The sequence below is a fragment of the Puma concolor genome, chromosome C1 (genome assembly GCF_028749965.1).
Source record: "Puma concolor isolate L17-30 chromosome C1, mPumCon1.1.hap2, whole genome shotgun sequence".
NCBI classification, from domain to species: Eukaryota; Metazoa; Chordata; class Mammalia; order Carnivora; family Felidae; genus Puma; species Puma concolor.
In genome coordinates this window covers 217183230-217209357 of record NC_141674.1, presented here as the reverse complement: position 1 = coordinate 217209357, position 26128 = coordinate 217183230, and the positions used below count along the sequence as shown (strand labels likewise).

Sequence of the window (26128 nt, the reverse complement as noted above, 5' to 3'; positions counted from 1 at the left end):
GTGGAAACTGATACTCTATGAAGAGGCATTTCTGATCCTCACAAGGGCGGCTGGGAAGCTTTAGGGTATTTTCCTATAACTATTCATCAAGACAGAAAGAAAGACCTCACTAACTTTGCACACTTGTCTGTAATTGATCTAGCCCTGCGTTCTCATTAGAATAAAATCAGCCTGGTTTTCATCTGGATAAGCTGCCATCTCTGCTTTTCCATTGTGAAGGGAAGGGAAGGCTTGATTACCCGCTTCCGTGTAAGATGTGTAATTTTCCTAAAAAGGCTACTTACACAGATGCATTTTCAATCAGGGCTCCAGAGCCCAGAACAAAATGTTGATTAATATTCCATCGAGGGCTTCAACATATGGTTCCGTGTGCAAAGGATTTTAGACAAATCCATTGAAGACGGCACAGCTCTGGTTATGAATACAATAGTACCTGGCTCTCCGGGGGAAGCGAAGCTAGTTTAGCAGAAAGACACCGATGCCCTCAGTTACCCAGGCTTGTAAGCGTCTTGCAGGCAGGAACCTGATGTTATTTGGAAGCGATGTCTTGTATGTAGCTTAGCTCCCTGGACACGGTGAGGGCAATAAGCATTAAGTGAAATGGTTTTCCGGATGAACGGAGGGGAAGGGAAGGAAAAATAGCATAGAAACAGAGAGGGGGGCGAACCAGAAGAGACTCTTAAATACAGAGAGCAACCTGAGGGCTCCTGGAGGAGAGGTGGGTGGGGGGAAGGGTTAAATGGGGGATGGGCACTAAGGAGGTGCTTGTTGGGATGAGCACTGGGCGTTGAATGGAAGTGATGAACTCGGCTCTACTCCTGAAACCAACGCTATGCTGCATGTGAACTAACTTGGATTTAAATAAATCCATTTAAAAACAAAATAAATGAAATGGTATTCAGCCTGATGAGGTACGCGGAAACAGCGGGCAGAAAATCAACAACTTTTGCCAGATTCTCTGAAGACCGTGTGCTACTGGGGCTGCACGTGTGCACCGTGTGCTATTGCTGCACACACTAGTTAAATCCTTCACTGGGCCTGCTCAATCGGTGAGCATGTGCTAAGCACTTACTCTCTACCACACCCTGTTCCTGGATGTTGGCAAATAGCTATTCGTCAAGATGCATTTTCTCCTTTCTGGGTCATTTCCCAGTCACCCTCGCAGCGACTGAGGCCACGTGGCTGGTTCTAGCCGGTGGGAAGTGAAGAAAAGTGTCTCTCTTCAGGCCTGTCCTTTTGAGTCCCTCCCTTCCAGTTGGCTGGGTCCGAAACAACATGGCAGCTATGGGAGCTGTGTGTGGAGGATGGGAGAGTCTGCTTCAGCCTGAGTCCCTGACAGACCCCACCAACGTGAACCCCTGCCCGGGACTGTTAGGTGAACCAGAAAAGAGCTTTTATCCCGCTGGGCCCAACCCCAACTAAAATTTTGGAGATGTAGGGTCAGAGGAGACGCGGCCCTGCCTCTGGGGGGGGTCCAACCCCAGCATGGACTTCAGTGGGCACAAGACCACCACGTGGTCCCTTGTGCCTCCACAGAGGAGAGCCACAAACAGAGGGAGTCCCTCCATGACGCCCGCTCCAAGGTCAACAGGCCCTTCAGAAGCTTCCATGGGAAGGCCCTGCCTGGAGACCATCGGCCAGAGACTGCCTGCCCTCAGGAATGAACTGAGTGCCGCAACCGGCCAGATACGGAGCCCGCACATCAAGAGATGGGTTTGTGAGAGGCCAGACCGAGGGCTCCGACCCCTCACCTCTCACCATAGTGGGTCAGCGAGCGCTTGCTGGGGGGACCCTTCCCACAGGGCATCTGACTGAGGCCCAGCTCCGAACCTAAGGCCTGCTGTTTGCTAGCAGGCAAACTGTTTCCGGTATACTCATTTGGAGGGCTCCATTTCTTTTTTTTTTTTTTTTTTTTTTTAATTTTTTTTTTCAACGTTTATTTATTTTTGGGACAGAGAGAGACAGAGCATGAACGGGGGAGGGGCAGAGAGAGAGGGAGACACAGAATTGGAAACAGGCTCCAGGCTCTGAGCCATCAGCCCAGAGCCCGACGCGGGGCTCGAACTCCCGGACCGCGAGATCGTGACCTGGCTGAAGTCGGACGCTCAACCGACTGCGCCACCCAGGCGCCCCAGGAGGGCTCCATTTCTAAAGTACTTGTATATGCATTTCTCATTTGGTCCTCAAAACGACCTTGCCAGGCAGCGAGGCAAGTTGGCTCAAGGTCATACAGCCAGTGGAGATGTTGGACTTCACATGTTCTGCCACCAGATTCATTCAGCATCCTTCCCCACCAGGTCCAACTCCGGTTTACGTCAAGGCTTAGGGCGCACTTCCCCCCACAGACCCTAGTGTTTCTTAATATCCTCAGCAGCAGATGTAAGCTCGACCAGAAGGCCAGGACCACACTGATGCTCTGCCCCCCTCCGACCACTGCACTGCCCTGGAGGCAGCGTTACGGCGAGGCAGGGCTTCGGAAGAATGTCACGGGGAAGATTTAAATGCCATGATATCGATCTGGATCTCGTGTTCAGTTCCCCAGGCAGGATACGAATGAGGTGGACGTAAGGATCGTGAAGAGAAGTTTCTAAAAAGCTGGGCTATTTGCTAAGAACATCAGGGTGATACCGCATCTGAAGTTTAACCTGAGTTTCAGTTTCCGCAGAAGTTAGATCCTCAGCCATTGTATTCCCCTCCTTTCGGCGCCTCACAAATATCCCCTTCACATTACTTATCTCAGTTCCGTAAGTATTTACTGAGCATCTACTCAGGGAAAGGCTTGCTGCTGTCCACCTGCCACCCATCTCTGTGATGGCTCCATGTCAAATGTGGAAGGTGGTTACTCATAGACGTGGAAACTGATCGCTCCTGAGTTCTTCAGTCTTCCGGAGGCCCTTTCTGTTAATACCCAAACGAGACTCCTTGAGTCCCCACTGGGTACGGAAGAAGCCAGTGCTGTGGCTGGGATTGGAAGGTAATGGATTTATGGAATTCCTACTGGTTCCTGGGCACCGTTCTGCATGATGAATAAGACAGAGCCCTTCTCTTATGACTGTGCTCCTTATAATCTAGGAAGAGACTCAGCCAACGTCCTAACCACCAGTGACAGAGTAGAACAGCCACTCTCCCTTGACTGAACATGGGCCCACCTGTTCCTCTGTCTTTCCCCCGAGCTCCACCAGCCCAAGGCTGCCGTGCGCAGGTCTTTTATTGGAAGTGTGGGGAAAATAAAGCGTGATTATAGATTAGGACTAAGGATGCCTTCCAATTTAATGTCAGACTTCACTATTATTAAAATATCCCTGCCCATTCCCCACCAAATAGCTCGCTTTCCTGAGATCCCAGCATCTGGACCTCCACCCCTGGAGCATTTTCTTCCATTTTCCCATTGCTGTGGGTTGAGTTGGGCCCTCCTCCCCCCCAAAAAGATCTGATGTTGAAGTCCTCACTTCCAGTACCTTAGATTGTGACCCTATTTAGAACTAGAGTGTTTTCAACGATAATTTAGTGAAAATGAGGTCATTCGGGGGCGAGGGGGCTAATCCATCATGAGTGGTGTCTTTATGAAAAGAGCAAAATTGGACACATAGATAGACATGAGATGCACAGATGTGAAGATACACAGGGGATTGGAGTGATGAGTCTACAAGCCAGGGAGCAACGAACATTGCTGGCCCGACATCAAAAGCTGGAAGAGGCGAGGAAGGGTTCTTCTCTACAGGTTTCAGAGGAGTCTGGTCCTGTAAACAGCTTGATTTGGGACTTCTAGTTTCCAGCACTGTGAGATAACATTTTTTTCTTGCTTTAAACCACCTAGTTTGTGGTCCCTTGTAACACTAGCTCAAAGAGGCTAATACACTCGCATCATTGAGATTCAGCTCCTAACCCCACCCCCTTGAATCCCCATCCATCAGGCTCCCTGCAGAAAATCCAGACACTTTCCTATTTCACCATGTAAAGCAAAGTAGCTCACTTTAATCTCCCGTAGCCTGACCCCCTTCAAGGCTTTCTGAAAGCAAAAAAGTCACTTATCCCCCATGCCCACCCCACGAATTTTGCCACTTCCCTACAAGAAGGAAGGAGAGGCTGGCAAGTTATTTCAAAAAGATGGAAGTGTATGAGCTCTGGGTGATGTAGGGGCTGGGGGTCTCCTGGCCCACTGGGGCTCCTGTGGCACCCAGTTGGGAAACCCTGGATGAACAACTGACCGTTGAGTAGCTGCCCTCCTCGTGCAAGTTAGGACTCAACCGCGTTTCCGGATTTGATGTCCGGTTTCCTGGGAACCTGAGTGCGCAACGATACCCAGTTCCAGGGTGTCTCTGGACAGCAAGAGATAGGCAGCTGCCTGTTGTATTTCTGCCGACTCCCCTTCCTTAAGGATCTGAATCAGAGTAGTGGAAATGGGCTGGTTGAATGGGGCAAGAAGTCTCAGTTCTGCAGCCTAGAAGAAGCGTGAAGAGGATTTTCACAAGTAGATAGAGCGGGGGTCGGGGAAAGAACACGAAGACAAAGGTGGCATCCAGGCCGGCATGCTGGGGGATGAGTGGCAGTAGATGCCCTTAACGCGACCAGGACCCGGATCGGAGACGAAAGGGGGCGTGCCCATGCCAGGTACAAGAGTTCCTTTTCCTCCCCTGTCCCAGAGTGTTGCTCCCTGACCCCCAAAGCAGGAGGAAGAGGCACATCCGTGTGTCGTGTCTATGGCCGTGAAGGCCGTGGAAACACATCTCTCCTCGTGGAAATCCCATTTTTGTTCACAGAAATAAACCAGAACCCTCGATTTCTGCATTAGGCACCTAGTGGATTCGAGGGTGGAGTAACACCGAGTATTTTAGAAAAGTCACAAAGAGTAATGAGCCGTCCACAGAATTGATCTCTGTGGCCCAACACAGGTCAATGACAGTTCAGTTAAAGGTCATTAACAAATACAAATCGCGATCAATTATTTAAATATAATTGAAGACCAACGTAGTGCCAAGCCTTTCCAAACCAGACACAATCGGTCTGCTGAAAATAATGTTGTACTTCCAAGAGGCCAGCCAGGCCCGAATCAATAAAATTACCTCTAACTATAAACCTTTTATCCAAGGCAGATTCATCATTATCAATACCTTTTAACAAAACAAGCATTTGATGTGCCACTTAGAGGATCCTTAGTGGTGATTTCCCTGAAAAAGCTTATAAGCAAACAGTGACTTATCTCTCTGTCCACACATGCCTCCCCTCCGGTGAGGTTTTCGTCCAAAGGAATCCATTTTGTTATCTCTATGCTTCCGTTCTGAATAGATACCGTAGGATTCGGTGTTCAATCCAACCTGACCATCACGTGTTGGCATCTAAACGGTGGATCTCAACCTTCTATTCCCCAGAGCAAGACAAATGCCATATGGTGATCACATATACAAAATCTTTTCCAGGGTGGCCCGGGGACACTTAGAAACATGAGTCAGAATGCAAGAAAAATAACGATTGTGACAATTTACAAGGATAATCTTAAATACGTTCTAGTTCTTGCCGATAAAAATAAAACTCATAAACTTTGCAGCCCAAACTACATCGGAGCCACTCTAACGACACATTAGTGGTTGAAAACCACAGATGTACAAGAGGCTCAGCGTTTGTGAACAAACCCTTTTCCGTGAAATATTATTTTAATGAGTTTTAAAAGAGATATGCATTCATGGAGAAGAAAGGAGCAGGACCTCGAAACCTGTTAATTAGACAAATGAGCGTCTCCTTCCTCTGTTAATGGCTCGAAACCCATTCTGCCTCTGCAGTGTGGCTTTACCAATCTCCACCCTGAGATCAGGCGGTGAATTTAACTCTTCGTGGGGCAAATCTGATTTTCCCAACTGCCACGTCCTTGGAAAGACCCTTGAAGGGGGTTGCCCTAGAGCGAAGAGAGGGGAGAATCCCAGGGAGATTAGGTTATAGGCATAGGGGCAGGAAGAGGTCCGGTACCCAGATCCATTTTTCCTCTGGCCATTTCGGCAAGGCAGGCAGTTGGGGTAGATGGCAGGGGCCTGGGCTGGAGGCAGACTGCTGGGTCTGCATCCCCACTGCACTGAGAGCTTGTCCTCAACTAGAATGCACAGGTGGGGGCCTTCCAGAAATTTTCAGTGTTCACTGCTCAGCCAGTCCCTGCAGTGACCTCCCCAAACCACGTGCTCAATGCACTTTTACACTTTTATTATGGAAATTTGCAAACACATAAAAAGGAAGAGAGAGCAGTGAACACGTCTGTCACCACCAGCCTTCAACAGTTATCAACTCATGACCAGTCGTGTTCATCAATACCCCTAGTCTCCCTCCTCAACTGGATTAAGTTCAGAATTTCAATTTCTCCCACCGATGCCTGGTTCAGTCGGTGGAGCATCTGACTCTTGATTTCGGCTCAGGTCGTGATCTCGCGATTCAGGAGATCGAGCCCAGCGTCAGGCTCTGCACTGACGGTGCGGAGCCTGCTTGGGATTCTCTCTCTCTCTCCCTCTCTGCCTTTCCCCTACTCACGCACACTCTCCCTCTCAATAAAATAAATAAACATTAAAGAAAAGAGAAAGAAAGAATTTTAATTGACCCCAGATGCACTCATTACGCACTTGATGGACTTTGGCAAAATCCTTCATCTCCGTGATGCTCAGTCTCCTTGTGTGGAAGATAAGAGCATCTCCCCCCAGTGGATGATGGAAATTAAGTGAGATAATTCATGTGGAAGCCCCAAGAACAGAGCCTGAAAGGTGGTAAATGCAATATTAGCTTATCCCTGTGTCCTCTCCTGGAATTCTAAATGTAACCCGTATATCAAACCAGAGGATGCATTGCATAGAAGGGTCAAACAATTCTGTCTTCACTCTATGACCCAGCAATTGCACTACTAGGTATTTATCCAGGGGATACAGGGATGCTGTTTAGAAGGGGTACGTGCACCCCAGTGTTTATAGTAACACTATCAACATAGCCAAAGTATGGAAAGAGCTCAAATGGTCATCGATGGATGAATGGATAAAGCAGATGTGGTATATATACACGATGGAGTATTACTCGGCAATCAAAAAGAATGAAATCTTGCCATTGGCAACTACGTGGATGGAACCGGAAGGTATTATGCTAAGCGAAATTAGTCAGTCAGAGAAAGACAAAAATCATATGACTTCACTCCTATGAGGACTTTAAGAGACAAAACAGATGAACCTAAGGGAAGGGAAATAAAAAATAATATAAACACAGGGAGGGGGACAAAACATAAGAGACTCAAATATGGAGAACAAACTGAGGGTTGCTGGAGGGGTTGTGGGGGGGGGGATGGGCTAAATGGGGGAGGGGCACTAAGGAAGCTACTCCTGAAATCATTGTTGCACCATGTGCTAACTTGGATGTGAATCAAAAAATAAATAAATAATTTTTGAAAAAGTCTGTCTTCAAATGAGTTCTGCAGCACTGAGTTTTCCCTGCCCCGGTGAAAACCTAGGACGTCTCTAGTGTTTTCTGGCCGTTCATAGGCATCATGCAGTCAGTCCCCCTGCTGGTCGTCAGAATGTCCGGTCCACGCAAGGGTTCAAGCTTGTGCTTCATTCAGATATGCAGCCCCGGCCTGGGCCCACAGATAGTAGGGCTTCCCAGGGGCTGGGGCTATTCCTTGTTTCCTCTCCTTCCTGTCCCCCCAGTCAGTCACCCCCTCCACACTCACACACAGTCTCCACAGCATCTGCTACAGAGCCGTGGGAAACGAGGGGGCAATTTGAGCAAGGACATTCTGAGTTGAAGAGCAGATGTTTATGCTGACAGCTTGGAGGTGCATTTCTAGGTTCTTTGGAGAAATCCTGCTCCCATTTCTGGATGTTTCTTACCCGTTGTTTCCATAACATGGATAAATCCCAGCCAGCCTCTTAGGAACCCGGCGGTACCTGAAGCTCGCCTCTGATGGGCTTTATCACAGGACCCGACACCTTACACCGTGGACCTACCTGTGTGCGCCCGAATGAGGAAATGCCCCTGAATGCTTTGCCCCAACAAGCTGGGCACACACATCAGTCCCTGAATGTCCTCGTCCCTTGCCCTCCTCTGACCAGCAGTGGGCCCAGCTCCTCTCACGTATCCTATTTGCTCTGGGAAGTCAGATGCCAGTTCACTGTGTCCCCAGACCCCAGGGAACTTGCCTCGAGCTCCCCAAGGGGGACTGGCTGAAATCCTCAAACCAATTCTGTCAGCATGTAATTGTTCCTTAACAGTTGAGAGGAGTTCTCTTTTCAGTATCAAATGGAGAGAAAGGCAGTGATATATTTTATTACAGAAACTATAAAGTTTTTGTGAAAACCACCAAAGCCAAACCTAAGATAAATGACAATCTGCGGGGAATATTTTTAATTTATATGAGCCTCACTATATAAAGAGCTCTTAAAAATCAATTAGGAAAAAATACTCTAAGAGGAAAACAAAGAAGATATTCAATTCAAAAAGCATAAAAAGATATAGAGGTTTAATCTCGGCATTAGTCAACAAAGTGAAGATTAAAAAAAACCATGTGAGGGGCACGTGGGTGGCTCAGTTGGTTGAGCGTCCGACTTCGGCTCAGGTCACGATCTCACAGTTCATGAGTTCAAGGCCCACGTCAGGCTCTGTGCTGACGGCTCGGAGGCTGGAGCCTGCTTCAGATTCTGTGTCTCCCTCTTTCTCTCTGGCCTGCCCCCCACTCACACTGTGTCTCCCTCCCTCACTCTCTCAAAAACAAATAGACATTAAAAAAAAATTAAAATAACCGTGTGATAGTACTTTTCATCTCTATGCTTAAGGATAAAAAAGAATCATTCCCGTTAGCAAAGACTGGAGAACTTCCATCTCTTTCTGTGGAGAATATAATTTACTGTAACTTTCCCTGAGAGGGAATTTCTCCTCTATGAATCGAGAAGCCTAAGCAAAATACACGTCGTCTGACGCGGTAGTACTGATCTGCTCTGGTTTAGGATAAGGGTGGCATTCCAGGTCAGGCTGTGTGCTGAGCCCACAGTGAGGTCTCGGCTGGGGACAGCTCCCTCAAGCACTATGACACAATGGCAGGTGCTCTGTGACAACGTCGGCCACTTGTGGCCAGGCCAGACCCCAGTGGAACATGTTGGAGCTGATCCATATATAATCACATCTAAGACCCCAGGGCTCCATTCTAAGTTGCCTTTCTGTACTCATCACCTTTTGTCCCCCCCCCACCCCCTCCCCACCCCCGCCGCAAACATGTCATCTCCGGAGGGTTAATTCAGAACCTAGAGTAAAAACAAAGGAATACACGGCAAGTGTTTATTATAATGAGGATGAATTTGATCTGCTTCTATAATTATTCATTACAAATACTGACGTTCTTGAAACATCCCAAGTATTCCATACATACTCCCCCACGGTGGGGGGGGTGGGGGGAGCATATGCCGAGCAAACAGTTTCCACCCAGCGGAGAGGATATCTATCCACACCGCCCCTCACTTCGTGCTCCGCGTTCTGAACCAAAGAGATGCCAGACGAGATGAGAATATTAGCTTCATCAGCGGCCAAAGCTCCTTGGAGATCTGGCTTGAGATCTCGGCCAGGTGGGCTCCCAATTCTTGGCCACCGAATCAGCAGACATCCTTCTGGCCAGGCGCAGAGCTGGACGCGCACAGGGCTTCGCCTTTCGGGGCTGGCTCTCGCCGCAGGACGGGTCCCCAGACTGGAACACACTTGTCCGCAGGCAGTGGAGGAGGCTCAAGAGGGAGGGTGAGAGGAGCTGGGCTGAAGTGCCCACATCATTCCGCGGGAGTCACAGGAGCCACGGCTCCGCTCCCTGCCGGGGAGATCCGTGAGTGACAGGTGGGAGGCAAGGGGGCTAGCGGTCCCCAGTCCTCCCCTACACGCACCCAAGAATCGCCTGGTCTCCCTGCAAAGCACAGATGCCCACCCACTACCGACTGGATGGACGGAGGTGGAAACGAGGCGCCAGCACTCTCAAAGCCCCCAGGTGACTCTGATGTGCAGCCAGCGTCGAGGACCAGCTCGGGCTGAGGTCCACCCACGAGGAAGCCTCGGGCGTGGGGACCCAACAGCCAGAGAAGGGGGGGACCTGGTGGTAGTCTTGGAGATGACTCTGGGGGGCTCTGTTATCCGTTCTTCCTGTCACTCACAGCTGATCCCACCAGGACCATCCACCTTCTGAACCTTCTAGGGATCAGGCCGGTGACCTCCGCCCCTGTCTGCACTGGTCTGACCCCGCGGCTCCCAGCGAGCCTGGGCGCGGGCGCTACACGTGAACAATGGGGGCCAAGACGGGAAGAAGCCCCTTGGAACACACGTGTTCTCCCAATTCCTTCAAGTCCAGGCCGCGGCAGCAAAACCCAGCAGGCCTGACTCCTGGCGTTGACACGTCACAGACGGAGAAACACACGCTGTCCCTCCCGTCGCTGCAGAGCCTCCAGTCAATGGGGCCTTGTGGGAGCTGCTCCCGTAAGGCTCCTAATCATGCAATCCTTCGGTTACAGGGAAATAAATGCAAAGACATCACTGTTTGACAATCCGTGGCTTGTCGACCACGGATGCTGATTCGTGCGAACACAGTGAGAATCGTTCTGAGGCAGTAGCCGTGAAACTAAGGCTCTCCGTCGGAATCGCCTGCTGCTACCAAAATAAATAAATAGTTAAGGCTGATTCATCGTACGTGTTCACGCACCTGTGGATCCGGGTCGACAGTCAACGCGCTTCGCTCGCGCGAGCAAACATGCCTAGTGCTCCTTTGCATCGCTGTACCCTGTGGGTGCGAAAATCCCTCCTCTGGGAGGTGAGAGGTGGCCAGGCAAGCAGGTGGTGAGCGTCCGGCTGAAGAGTGTGCCAGGTTCTTTTTCTGCAACCCTTGCCCCTCCTTCCAGCAGGATTGCATCTGGGTAGAGAGGAAAGTGAACTTAGCCTCTCAGCACGGGGGCGGGCATGGTCTTGAATCCCCGGCCGGTCCCTGTGCTGTCGCCGGGTGTTGTCCTCTAGGGGCACGCCTGTCCTCCCCAGGCCATTCTGGGCCCTGCGAAGCCGGCCCGTAGGGACCCCATCCCTAAGTTTCCATGTCCTTGGCTACCGGTTGGGTCTAGTAAATGGGGATGTTAGCAAGAGATGGAAAGGAGGAGGAGAGTGAGGCCGGGGAATGTATTTCCCTGGTTCCTTCCCTGCGGAGTCACTGAGGGCTGCCTGGTCCCTTGACTGAAGGTCTCAGCTCCAGAGCCAGCCCCCTCCATGCAGCCCTCTCTGTGTGTGGGTTCAGTAAGTACCCTCTCTCCATGCCCGGGGTGCTGCAGTGTCCCTTGTGGCCATCAAAAATGGCCCTATTTGCCTCCGTTAAATAGTGTTTGCTTAAAATTCAATTTCTCTGCAATTCTGTTTCTTTCTTTCTTTCTTTCTTCTTCTTCTTCTTCTTCTTCTTCTTCTTCTTCTTCTTCTTCTCCTTTTAATGTGCTAACATTGACATGTTGTCTATTTGCCTTTACAGTTCCTTTACCTCTACTTCAGGTGTCCTAACTCAAATGTGCCTTGTGTTTCCAGAAGGAATTCTGACCGAGGCTCGGGTCCCTCTCAAACCTCTGAGCGAGGCCCCATTCCACCTGTGCTCATCTGGTTCTGCTGCGGAAGCCTGGGACTCCCTGGGCACAGCCAGGTGACCCCCGCCCCCCACCCCCCACGAGGCCCTACAACTGATTCTCATCGGAGCTGCGGGTCCTCAGGGTCTCAGCCACCTCCGGCAGCCTTGGCAACAGGGGCAGCCCCACGTCCCTGTGAGACCCTCCAGAACTCCCAGCTTCCTTCTTCTGGATCCCTCTGGACCACAGGGTGCACAGTCTCTGCGGCTGGTGCGAGGCCACAGACCAGCTGGTGTCCCTGAGATCCCAACAGGAAATACGACAAAAGCCTCCCTGTTTCCACCTTCTCTTCTTGTCCCCCTCCCCCCCCCCCAAGGGTCACTATCCTTTCTATCCCTGGAGAGCTTAACCCTAGGGCGGGGTCAGGATTCTGGCCTTCACCTCTTCACCCTTATCCCTTCCCCCTCCTTCTCTTCCCTCTCAACCTGAAGATTCTCCACCCCTTCATGCCCCACGGGGACCTCCCGGAGGTCAGATGCTTCTTCTTCCCTACCCTGGGAGCATTTATGCTCCAGAGCACTCGCCATTCTCTTCTTAGAGGTATCAGGCCCCATGGCTGAGTCCTAAGGACAGATGGGCTACAGGGAGAGGAACCTATCAATACTGCAAGTTTCCCCACTGTACCAGGATGAGCTCAGAAATTCATACTTGACTGACATTTGGGGAAATATCTTCATGAGGGCTTCAGGCCATGATAGTAAAATAAGACCTCCTAAAAAAAGTAACTCAGGAAAAGGGCAAAGACAGGCACCGCAGGACTTATCAGAGCATTTTCTACACTGTTGGGCTTTAAGACTGTCTAAGGGGGTACGTGGCATGCCTCCTTCCTCATGAGGTTTGACCACAGATCTTTCTCCCACAGAGCATCTCACAGGGCCGGGGCTCGGCCAAACAGACGGGAAAGCACTGCTCTGATAGGATTACATGTAGAATGTCAAAGTTCAGAACCATTTCAGAAGATAAGAGCAAGCTAAACGCATTTCTCTACGGCAAAGGCAAAGGGCAGATGAGAAATGGAGCGGCACGGAGCTTTAAGGCCGAGAGCACAAAACACAAAAGCAAGCAGGACGAGAAATGGATTAACCCACTTATTAAAATGCCAAGATTCTCCCTGACGTGCTACTTACAAAAATACACCCCAAGGGGGAAAATCAAGGAGATAAAAAAAATAAAAGAATGAGCAAATACACAACATGCCAATGTTAGCACATTAAAAAAGAAGAAGAAGAAAGAAATAGAATTGCAGAGAAACTGAATTTTAAGCAAATACTATTTAATGGGGGCAAATAGGGCCATTTTTAATGGACACAAAACCCAAATCCAATGGGAAAGGATAGTGCCGTTAGAGTTACACAGATACACTGACTCAAAACCGATAAAGCAAAAATTATTATAATCGCCAAGGACATTTAACAGAGAAGCAGTGATAAGATTTTAAAACAATATTGTCAGTCCAAGAGAGATAAAGCACACACGAAAAGCATGTGAACATCAGGGACTTGATGTTAATTAATAAGAAGAAACTAATAAGAAGAAATGTACAGGTATATTGTAGTTTTTCCTAGAAATAAGTAGGCTTTCTTCCTTCTTCTGTGTCCATGAAAATTTAGAAAGTTGGTCACATGCTAACCTTGACAGATCTCTTAAATTCCCCAAACTAGAAATGGCACAAAACACATTCTTTTCTACCACGGTACAATAAACTTACAAATTAATTGTTTTAATGTTTTATTTATTTTTTTTTTTTTTGAGAGAGAGGGACCACGAGCAGGGGAGGGGCCGAGAGAGACAGAGACACAGAATCAGAAGCAGCCTCCAGGCCCTGAGCTGTCAGCACAGAGCCCCACATGGGCTTGAACCCATGGACCGTGAGATCATGACCCGAGCCAAAGTCGAACGCTTAACCGATGAGTTACACAGGTGCCCCCAATAAACTTACAAGTTAACAAACGGACTCAAAAGAAAACACCAAAATCATTCAAAGATGTAAAAATAAGTAAAAATGAAAGTCACTTATCTAAACACTGGTAGTAAATGTAAAAAGTAAAAAGTAAATGAAAATATACAATGGTCAGTTACTTAGATGAGAATAGAAATGAGATCACGTTATTTCAAAACACATACACCACCACCAATAAGGCCATCGGGGAGAAAGGCGCACTTTTTCAAAAGGAATAACAGAAAGTACCTGGGCTCAAATTCACCTCAGGCTTCATTTTTTTTTTTTTCAACGTTTTATTATTTATTTTTGGGACAGAGAGAGACAGAGCATGAACGGGGGAGGGGCAGAGAGAGAGGGAGACACACAATCGGAAACAGGCTCCAGGCTCCGAGCCATCAGCCCAGAGCCTGACGCGGGGCTCGAACTCACGGACCGCGAGATCATGACCTGGCTGAAGTCGGACGCTTAACCGACTGCGCCACCCAGGCGCCCCAGGCTTCATTTTTTTAATTTTGTTTTTAAATCAAATCAGTCCTAAAGAAACCTGGGGAGAGGAGTAAGAGAAATATGGCAGAAATTAATTAATTAGAAAAAGAATGGAATCCATAAATTCAGCTAAAAGTTGCTTCCTTTCCTAATCAGTAAAACAGGCAATCCTTTGTTAAATCTAATTTTTGAAATTCCAAAATACAAAGAAATGAAATTAGAAATTTGTAAGTTGTTACGAGAAAAGATACGACACCTTTTTCTTAAAGATATGAGTCTACTTAGTGAAAGTGTTCAGTAAAAAATTGAAAATGCCAATACAGAGAAATATTTTGTGCAAATTTTTAAATAATAGAAACTTTTTAAATGACAAGGCCGATAACTAAAACATAGTATAGAGGTTTTTGAATAATTACTTCCTGAGGCTCTGATTTCAGGTATCTCTTTAAGCAAATTGCGTTGATAATTTAACAGAAGATGTGTTTCTGCAAAGATAGCGTAAACCTGACTTCTACATTTGACCTGCACAACACAGATATGGCAATTGTAAATCCGTATCCATTGAACTAGACCGTAAAGATCCTAGGGGCGCCTGGGTGGCTCTGTTGGTTAAGCGTCCAACTTCGGCTCAGGTCATGATCTCACCGTTTGTGAGTTCAAGCTCCACATCAAGCCCTGTGCTGACACCTCGGAGCCTGGCACCTGCTTCAGATTCTGTGTCTCCCTCTGTCTCTGTCCCTCCCCTACTCGTGCTCTGTCTCTCTCTCTCTCTCTCTCTGTCTCTCTCTCTTTCTCAAAAATAAACATTTTTCAAAAATTGTTAGAATGTAAAAATCCTAATCAAAACCCTACCACGCCCCTCTGGACTAAACCTGAACATGCACGTACACGAACACACAAATACAGAATTTATACCCGGGGGTGGAAAGATGTTGTAACATTTAAGCGATCCGTTATATTGATACATTTGAAAAGAAAGTTATAGAAGCGTCTCAAAGGTGTTGCAAATACATCTGATACCTTTCAGCCCCCTTTTCAGCCATAACTCTTTGAAAACTGGAACAGGAAGGGTTCTTGCCTCACAGGTTAAGGATAGTTACTCTAAAACAATGGTCGTCGGTGTAAGTCAGCGATTCACTTGGGGCACTCAGTAAAACCAGGAAAAATGAAGATTGTGACAACGGGTGCTAATTTATTTATGGATCCAGCAAATACTTATCGTGAGCCTCCTAGGCTCCAGATGTTGTTGGTGTTGGAGACCGCGTTATGCTCCGCGTGGCCACGTCATTGCTATGGTTGTCGCTGTGAACCTTGCCGTCATAACTGTGTCAGCCATCATGACGGTCGCCACCTGCCTGATGTGCCGAAGTGCGCTGCAATGTAGCACACGTAAACATAAATTCACGGGGACATGTCGACACAATCGAACCCAAAGAAGTTTTCCTACACACCCAAAATCCCAAGGGAGAAGATACGATAGAAAAAGGACACCATTTACTACAGTAACACAGAATACCTCGAGATCATCTTGGAGACAACTGAACTCCATACTGAGAGCCTTAAGAGAACCTGGCACAAGGGAAGGAAGGTTGGAGATTCTTACACGCTGGGTGGTAAGGCACAGCATGGTGACCATGGCGTGTGCCTCCTAATTAGGTGTTAGCTGTGGACAGTTTCAAAAAATAATCCAAATAGAGGTGGTTTCTGTTTATTTTAGAATTTGGGAAGGGGGATCCTAACTTTTTTTTTTTCCCCAGAAAAAGAAGCAGGCAAAAGAAGCAAGTAAACATTGAAGAAGAAGACATGGTGGGAAAGACCAGGTCCATCGGATGTGAGGACGCGGCGGTGGCAAAAGCTCGCTCAGTCGTGCATTTGGTGGACGTTGATTGCGTCCTGCTGGGAGGCAGGTGCGGTCATGAGTGTCACAGGCCCCGACGGTTCATAAAGAGAATCTGAGCCAGTGTGTCAGGCCACATCAGGCAGTGGTAAGTGCCACGAAGAAAAGGATGCAGGGTAAGAGAGTGACCAAGAGTGTAGGGCAGAGCTCTTCTGGATTGGGTGTCCGAGGACGTGACTTTAAGCAGAGGCCCCAGTGAAGGGTGGATGGAACCCAATGGCTGTCCGGGAGAGCTGAGTTTGGGTGGAGGGGACAGCACATGCTACGGGTGAGGGAGTGCTTGGCGGGTCTGAGGAAGACCAAGGACATCAGAGCGGTGGGGACACCTGTAGGCACTGAGGTCAGGAAGTTACCAGCAAGCAACGCACATCATCAGTGGGTCTCAGGGTCCCGGTGGGCTTTGTCCCAGTTTCCCCAAGACCGTTCTGGTTTATGCCTGCTGGCCCTGTGTAATCAGTAGTGCCCCATTTCATTCTCAAGTTCTGTTTCTTCTTCTTACAGCTCACCACAGCTCCAGAAACAAACTCCATTCAGGCAAGATCGCATGTCCACACGTGGAAGGTAACATATTGAAGCCTGTAGAAGAAATCATGGGAACAACATTTCACGATGCTGAGCTAAGCGAGGATTTCCCAATCAGAATAGAGAAAGTGATAACCTTAAAAGACTTCATTAAGAAAAGGGACTCATCAAATGACTCTACTAAGGAGCCTGGAATGTCTTGTGCCATAAAGCGAGGAAGTGTTCAGAGACGGGTCCTGAACATGAAGCACCCTGACTGGCACGTAGGACCTCCCGCTGGTCAAATTTGGAGAATGAGTTGATTCTCCAAAAGAATAATGACCAAAATGAACAACACACAGAATGTAAAATGAACACAGGAGTCCACCCTGTGGTAAAAAATAGAGACAGTGAAACACAAAGGAAAGAAGCGAAGTCTCATTTTTTGATGGCAAAATGCGAGCTAACAAGTACAGAAGGCATCGTGGGGTTGGAAAATCACCACTTTGCGACGACCACAGTGGCAATATAATGGGTGAATGTTGGGTGAATGTTGTTGGTGAACCTGATATCAACATGGTATCATTTCTCCATAGATTAATAACATAGGAGGAAAAGGTTAGCTTTCTGGTGGAGAAATAGGGTGGAAATCATTTTATTTGGGTGACCAAAGTGACATTATGGCCTCCTGAAGTGAGGCGCTGGGGACACAGCATCAATTATGGAATCTCCTGGGAGGAATAAAAACTCTGATTTAAATATCAGAAATATCCATACCAGAACACATTCTACAAAATGACTAGTCTGGGAGCACCCGGGTGGCTCAGTTGGTTGAGCATCCAACTTCGGCACAGGTCGTGGTCTCACGGTTCGTGAGTTCAAGCCGCACATCAGGCTCTGCACTGTCAGCGCAAAGTCTGCTTCAGACCCTCAGTCCCCCCCTCTTTATCCCTCCCCTACCTGCACTTTCTCGAAAATAAATAAACACTAAAAAAAAAAAAAAACTAAAATAGCTAGTCTGTATTCTTCAAAAATGTCAATATCATGAAAAACAAAGACAGAGTAAGAGCCTGTTTTGATTAAAGGAGTCTACGGATCTGTGACAACCGACTGCAGCGTGTGGGCCTGGTCCAGGGAAAATGCTATCACAGACGCATTAGGACACCTGCCACATTTCTTATATGGATTCCATGTCATATAAAAGCAATATGAAAATGCTAAATTCATCCCATTTGATAATAATATTGTTTTGAAAGAAAATGTCCTTGTGCTGAAGGGATCCCTCCTCAAGTATTTAGAGATGAAGGGTTACAGTGTCTATAACTTACTCTCAAATGATCCGCAAAACATTGATAGATAAGTAGATAGATACATACGTAAATAGGTAGATAGATAAAACAAATGTGGCAAATTGCTGATAACTGATGAATCTAGATGAAGAGATATATGAGTATTCATTAGATAATTCTTGCAACTTCTCGGTAGATTACAAGCTAAAATAAAAACTCAAAAATTTATAGAAAATAAAATAAAGGTTTAAAAGTCCAAAGAAAGAAGACTCGACAGAGAAATGGAGAAACGCTGTTAGATAAATATTATTTAAGTATTATTGGCCAATGAATATTTGAAGTGAGAGTCCACGTCATTGGTCACTGGGGACAGAATCAACAGTAGAATAAGTTGTGATTTGATGTGGAATACTATACAGCAATAAAAATGAACAAATAGTGTTAGGCCTAATAATACGGACGAAACTCAAACTCACAATCCTAGCAGTGTGTGAAAAAAAGGAAAGCAGACAAGTGAGTATATAGTCTGATTCCATTTACATAAAGTTCAAGGCAAAGAAAATCTTTAAGGGGTTAGAAATTAGGGAGCACATAGCCTAGCAATCACACCTCTGGGTACATGTCCAAAGGAAATGATATCAGTGTCTCAAAGAGATATCTGCACCCCCATGTTCAGTGCAGAATTATTCACAATAGCCAAGACATGGAAATAACCTAAGTGTCCATCACTGGATGAATAGATATTAAATGTGAGACATAAGTTTATGTGTGTGTATATATATGTATGTAATGTGTATATATATATATATATGTATACATATATACATACATACATACACATATATACACACATATACATATATATACATACACATATGTACACACATATACATGCATACATATATTGTATACATATATACATACACACATATATGTATACATATATACATATTATATACACACATATACACATTATATATACACATATACACATTATATACATACATACCCACATTTATACATATATTATATACATATATACATATACATACATATACACATATATACGTATACATATATACACATTACATATACACACATATATACACACATGCACATTATACACACACACACACACACACACACACATATATACATAATATATATGGACGCACGCATATATACACAGTCTTTAAGTGGAAAATGATCAGCCTTTAAAAAGAAGGAAACTCCATGATTTGTGACAGCACAGATGAATCTGGAGGATATCATGCTAAGTGAAATAATCCAGGCACAGAAATACAAATACTACATGATCTCACTTGTATGTGTGTGTGATTCGTAAAAAGCCTACCTCACAGAAGCAGGGACTGGGATGGTGGCTGCTGGAGGCTGGAGGGGTGGGAAATGGGGAGATGTCGGCCAAGGGCACAAAGTTTCAGTTCTGCAGGATAAATATGTCCTGAAGACCTAATGTACCCCAGGGTGACTAGACTCAGTAATACTGTGTTACATAACTGAACTATGCTGAGAGAGTAGATTGTAAGCGTTCTCACGCATGCACATCGTGAGGTCACAGTTACGTGAATTAACTTGCTTGGGGTAATCATTTTACAATGTATATGTATTTTAAAAAACCATGCTGCACAGCAAATCAATATGTATAATTTTTATTTGGTAATTATACCTCAAACAGCTGGCCATGTTTTGATTCTTGTTCTGGGGTGCCAGAAACGTCGGTGGGTTTATACTGCCAACATCTATCGGGCTGCACACTTATTACCGATCCGTGCTTTCTTCTATAGGCTAGACTTCATTAAAAAGTTTTTTTTTTTTTCCCCAAGAAAAGCAAACGTAACAGTCCCCTTCTGCAGAAAACAAAAACAGAAAAGCAAACGCTTAGGAAAAGAAAAAAAAAACCTTCCGTTTCAAACTCAAGAGAAGTAGAAAGAGCTCGCTAGCTTACTTCACTCTCATTTCCCGAAGTGCCGACTGGATAATCCCTGTTATTAGCTCTGGAATCGTGAAAAGGTGAGTCACGCTGACGAGTGCAGCACGGCTTTGAGAGGAGCCTTGAGTAATTCCCACAGGAGTAGGAACCTGCAATTAATCACGGACTATGAAAGCAGGACAAGTGTTTGAATCAGCAGCCGGCGAAATGAAACAAAACCTCTTAAAACATGTTTTTCTTCCAGCAGAAAACGTATACTTCAGAGCGTGTTCCAGACAAAACAAGCGTGTCACCTGGGCCACCGAACAGTGCCACGGAGCCTGCGCGTGGGGACGCCAAGCCCGTCCTTCCGTGTAGACGGTACCAGGCTGCCACACAGAGGAACCTCCTCGTCTCAGTCTCGGAGATTTGTAACTGTGATACGATGCATTCCTTCTTTTTTATTTATTTAAAAAAAAAAAAGCTCTATTAGCATCTTACGGTTTGCTTTCTACCCTTTGCATTGGGAGCTAATGACGGCAGAAGGTATTAATGTGTCACCAAAGCATGGTGCTATTAACCCAAGAAGAAGGCAGTGTGGAGTTCAAGAACACGCCCTCCAAAAATAAGCCCGCTAGCCCGGTCTTGCCACTGTGTTCCGCAGTTGAAAGACGTGAAGCCCGAGCAGTGCTGTCCAGGAAAGTCACCCCAAATCTGGCTGAGCGGGTCCCCAAGTTTGAGGTCCATTCCATGTCCGGAACCTCGATGGTCAATAAACCCAGAGCTACCAAGCCTTATCCTACCCAGCATCAGCAGAGGCTCGAGCATGCTCAGGGATGCCAACCTACGAACTCGCCGCAAGGACCACAGAATAAACTTCCTAAAGTTGGAAACACTTAGGGTCAGCCTACCAACGAGTCTATGCGAGAAAGCGAAAGGTAAACAGAAAGTGGCCTTGCGAGCATGGAACCAAAGCAAAAGGAACTTGCTGGATATTCTGAACAACTGACGACAAACGCCGTTGCAGCCAAGAGAACAGACCTCAGACGCGTGTGCTGGGGGCAAGCTCTCCCGTAAGAGGGCAGAATCCAGAAGTGATGGGTTTGGACCCCGGTGCTGCCTCTTTCTGTTCACGTGACCTGGAGGAAAACCGCTTCGTTTACACGAACCCCGGGTCCTGATCCAGAGGATGCGCGTGTTAGTACCTACTTCTAGGACGATGGGGAAGATGAAGGAGACGATGTACGCGACAGCACCACAGGCATGGAAAATGCTATCCTTTCCACCTGCGCTGCCCCCTGCCACATCTCAGACCCTGAGGCTAAGTCCCCCACAGGTCTTGATCCCTCCTTGGCAGTGCCGGGTGTGCACCTGTCCCAAAGGGCAGTGTGCTTTGAATCCGTGCTGTTCCCATGAGCAGGGAGATCAGGCTCTTCCCCAGGACATGCACAGGCCATGAAGTTCTTTCTGACCTTCCTCCAACACCTTCTATCCATTCCGGTTAATACAGCAGGCTTCCCACATGGTTCCTGGATCTACTCCTGTTTCTTTGTTAAGTTGGTTTTGCTGATTCCCCTTCCCTTTGCCTGGATCCTGGTGGCCTTTCTACAGCTCACCAGTTCCTTCTTCCTAGGGTCCCACTGGACTTCCTTGCCTTAACCCAAGTCGGTGTCCTGGCTTCTACCCGGTGTTGGAACTCCCTGGAAACAGACATAATTCTTCCTGCGGTGTGGCTTGAAGTGCCCTGGAGGTCAACATTAGCTCCACTCAAGCCCAAATTTGCCATATAGCAGATAACCGTAGCCTTACTTCTGAATGTCATCGATCACAGCATGGGGCAATAGGTGTTTATGTAGCTCCCGAGCCCGTGGGTTGACCGGGGGTCAGCTAGTGTAGACTCAGCATGGCTGGAGGTGGCTCTGCTCTACATGGCCACCATCTTCCCTCCAGGCGCAGCAGGGCCCCTTGGATAAATGGCAGAAACACAGATCCAATGGAAGCGCATGGGAACATTCCGTGCCTACAACACCCCATCGGCCCAAGCAAATCACATGGTTGGGCCCATCACCAAGGCATGGGGAAGTGACCCTGCCCTCAGTGGGTGGACACGGAGAAACTACATGGCAAAGGGAACAGATACTGGGAACGACAGCACCCTCCAGCTTATTCGTATCTTTCTCAGAGGCTGATTCAGATGTCCTCGTGTCTTCCATGCCCAGCCTTAGACTTAATCACTTAGTCTAACATAAAACCCATTGGATTAAATTTAATCATTTAATCCCAAATGTCCCTGCCACCCCTGACAAAGATTCTTTGCTTGACCAAACTCCAGTCAGGTTCCTGAACCTATCTGTGCACCACCTTGTAAAATCTGGTTTTCGCAAGAGTCCTGCTTCAGGAGATGGACCAGGACCCCCTGCCCTGGCTATCTGATGGCCCTCAATATCTGACCAGGATCCAGCCCCCAGGTGATACGTGGTCACGTCTGGCCTGTCTTCAGCAAGACTCAGCAGGTAGGTGTAGCCAGAACCTCCTTTATTCCTGATGTTTCCTCTTAGTAATTTTCCATCCACTGATCCCCACCCTGCCCCTTGGCTAGAAATCCCTACTTGCCCATGCGGTATTTGGAGATGACCCCCTCTTATTTCCACTGCAAAACCCCATCATGGCGATCTCTGTGCTTATCACAGTGGTCCCAAATGGAGACTGCCTTTCCATGTGTTAACAGGTGTCACTGGATGTATTTTTGTCTTTATCACTGCCATTTCTCCTTTATTGGTCCCCATTGCAACTGCTCGCTTCTACTTATGGTCCCATCTCTTCTCCAAGGAGACTTCCATGGCCCCCAAAATAAGCGGGGTCCCCTTATTTCCTCCTCTCATGGTGCTCTGAAGTTTCCCTCCCTGGCACTTATTTCTGAGTATGAAGAGAAGTTATTCCTGGCATCATAAATACCGAGAGCCTGCAAGGACCCGAGGATTCTCTGGTCCAAGTTTCTTGCTTTAATGACATATAATCTGAGGCTCTGAGTGGAACCCATGCTTTCCTGGCTGGTTAGCAGGGGTCCGGATGAGGTCTCTGCAGACAAAGGTCACACTTGCCCAGCACTGACCAGTCATTCAACAAGAAACATGAGCGACGAATAAGCACGTGAAGAAATGCAAAGGAAAATGAAATGTAAACGGAAGAAATCAAAAGTAAAGTATATATACGTAAATATATGAATATGTATGTGTACCTAGAGACTTAGATGTATATATTTAAATTTTGTTGGCCACAGTTGTTCCAGGCACTGAAACAAAAAGCACATTTGGAGCTTCACAGAAAATATTAAGCAACACTGATAATAGTATGAATCAGTACAACTAGAATAGTCCTACGACATGTTCCTCTGATTAGATTTTTTTGACTTTTTTTTTGGTTTTTTTGGAAGAGCATGCTAGTTTCAGTGCATCGGCTACTACTTCTCAATGGTTAGTTTGGAAACTTAGCAGAGCACGGCTTGCAGAGAATCGATTGATAGGAAACAGGGCCAACAATCCATCGTTGCTAAGAAACACCGTCCTTAAAGGGGCAGCAACTTACCCGTGTGTCTCTGGAAGCTGAGTCCAGATGTTCCAACAGCGATCCCTAGGAGGGAACCAACTCTGCGGTGAAGAAAAACGTTAGCTGTGGTGAACGGGGGCTTGGATCTTAGTAGCAGCAGGAAGTAAAGGTTCTGTAGCAAAAGGTGTGGAAGAAGGGTGAGATAATAAAAACTGACTTTGGAAACCTGTTGAATAAAACCCGCATAAACTCAGAGACTACTGAAAGGTGAAACCACCTGCCATCTTCAAGCCACGCCCAGTAGAAGCTTGAAGCCACGCCCAGTAGAAGCTTGAAGCCACGCCCAGTAGAAACCGAGAGTTTTCCCAGGTTAACTGCAGACTTGCCTAAGCTGTCTGTAAACAGCAAGGCCTGTTGGCTTCCAGGGACAGGACGGGTTGGGCTGATATTTAATGGTGTTTTGCAGGGAGTATCGTGGCTACTGTCGTGTTCAATGAACCCTAGCAGGAGATGATGAACCCTTTCCAAGGGAAGGACCGTCCTTCCCCACAGGGAAATCAGAGCTGTGACCAACCGCAGTGAAGAGGCAGAAAGGTGACATTTCAGTGGTTCAGTTCACGAAGACCGCCTGGAATTTACAAGTCTTTCATTTATACCAACTGATAAAGATTCAGACCTCAAAGCCTGAGGTTTGGACAGATGTGTAAGCAGAAGTCAAGGCTTAGTGGAAAGAGATGAGACACCTTAGCAAACAGAAATCAGACATCCTTGCAGGACTGATGAGCCTGAGCAGGCTGGACCCCACAGAAGAGGATTCTGGAGCCCAGAAGAGAGGGACACAGGTCAGCATAACTGTGCCCTTAACCATGCTGGCCCAGCAACCACCACACCTTTGGCACAGTCAAGCTGCGAAAGCATACGTGCTCAGCCGTATTCTTGACGCGTCCTAATCTATGCACATGCGTGATGAGTTCTAGTATGTTGTTACATCTGCACGGTTTCCATTATTCTTAAAGCAGTCTTATCTTCATAAAGATATGTAGAGGTTTTGTTTTTGTTTTTCAATCCTTAGGTGTTGTTATCTGTAGATAGCTGGACTGTTGTTATCTGTAGATAGCTGGACTGTTATCTGTAGATAGCTGGACTAGATAACTACTTCTGAGTTATCATCACCATTTCCTGGCCCCAAGTGTGCAAAACCAGGAAATAGCTTCTAGGTGATGCTTAAGTTTGCTGTTCTAAAGGAAGAAGGAAGGAAGAGAGGGAGGAAGAAGAAAGAAAGAATAGTGAACTGCTTATTAATAACAGACTGTTTTTAATGTAATTTAATAAATTATATAAATTTATTAATTTATGTTTATTTATTTTTTTGAGAGAGAGACAGAGCAAACCAGGGAGGGAGGGAGAGAGAGAGAGAGAGAGAGAGAGAGAGAGAGAGAGAGAGAGAATCCCAAGCAGGCTCCATGCCACCAGCACAGAGCCCGATCTGAGGCTCGAACTTACGAACCATGAGATCATGACCTGAGCTGAAACCAAGAGTCAGATGCTTAACTGACTGAGCCATTCAGGTGCCCCCAGACTGCTTTTAATTTTAAGATGTGGTGTGTGTGTGTGTGTGTGTGTGTGTGTATGTGTGTGTGTGTGTGTGTGTGAATGTCATTCCTATAATTGTCACTACAGTACAGCATCACTGGGTCCGTTCCCCTCATCGATCTAGAGAACAAACTAGAGAACACGTTTGTGGCAGAGCAGTGAGGAGCTGGCTTAGAGCGCCACGACAGAACTCTGAATTAGTTTCCTCTTGTCTCTATCTATGGAATTCAGTGGCTGCAGTAAATTTCCTTCAGCAAAAATGCCTTCCAAGTGTTTCTGAAATGGTTTTAACTGTCCCCGGCATTGAAATAGATACACATCCTTAACGATCAGCATCAAAATGCTAACTTTACAGATTTAGAAAGCTAAGTTCTCGGAGACCATTGTGATAGAAATCATTTATGTGTATGTGGTCCATAGTCTTTGAGCCCAAAGTGTTCTGGACATGTCACTGAGCATAGCTTTGGGTCCAAGAACCACCTCCCGCCACGTCCCGGACTCCTGTCCTCCTACCCTGTCCTGAGCTCCTCCCCCAGGCCTCTCCCCACCTTTTCCCATGCAACAGCCTCCCTGGTCTGGACTAATTTTGAGACGTGGTTACGTTTGGGGGCCCCTGGGTGGCTCAGTCGGTTAAGCATCTGACTTTGGCTCACGTCATGATCTCACGGTTCGTGGGTTCGAGCCCCGTGCCAGGCTCTGTGCTGACAGCTCGGAGCCTGGAGCCTGCCTCGGATTCTGTATCACTCTCTCTCTCTCTCCCCCTCCCCTGCTCATGCTCTGCCTCTCTCTGTCTCTCAAAAATAAATAAATGTTTAAAAAAATTTTTTAAAAAAGACATGATTACATTTGAGGTCTCCCTACCTGTCCCTTCGCCTTCAATCTATCCTCCCTGCTGCTCCCAGGTACCTTCTTAAAAATTCATGCGCTTTCGTTTTTATCCCTTGCTTAGAGCCCGCCCCACCACCCACAAGCAGGAGCTCTGTGCCTGTCTGCCCTCTCGACTGGGATGGTCTTTCCAGATTCCTCGCTGCCTGAGCCTGCACACTCCACACCCCTCGGGCAACCTGAAATGCGTGGGGCTCCTCCAATGCAAATGTTCTTCTAGGTCTCTGTGCCTTTGCATGCACTGGTCCTCCTCCCCAGGCTCCCTTCCCTTCCTGCCTCCCTGCAAGCCCCACCGCATTCTCGTTAAGGACAGCCTTTGCTGGTCTGGTGAGGTTCCCATCTCTGTGCTCCTCATTTTAGCGTCTGTTTCAACTTCTTGCGATTTTGTTTGTTTGTTTAGGTGTCTGTTCCATTCCCAGAATG

General features: G+C 47.1%; 1 long non-coding RNA gene across 1 annotated transcript; it reads right to left on the bottom strand.

Moving 5' to 3' along the window:
• Positions 1 to 15236: 15236 nt before the first annotated feature.
• Positions 15237 to 23499, bottom strand: LOC147578756 (uncharacterized). Its single transcript, XR_015254347.1, has 3 exons — positions 23267 to 23499; positions 15581 to 16537; positions 15237 to 15437 (listed from the first exon to the last, which is right to left on the bottom strand). It is a non-coding gene; the product is annotated as an uncharacterized LOC147578756 (long non-coding RNA).
• Between the last annotated feature and the right edge of the window lie 2629 nt (positions 23500 to 26128).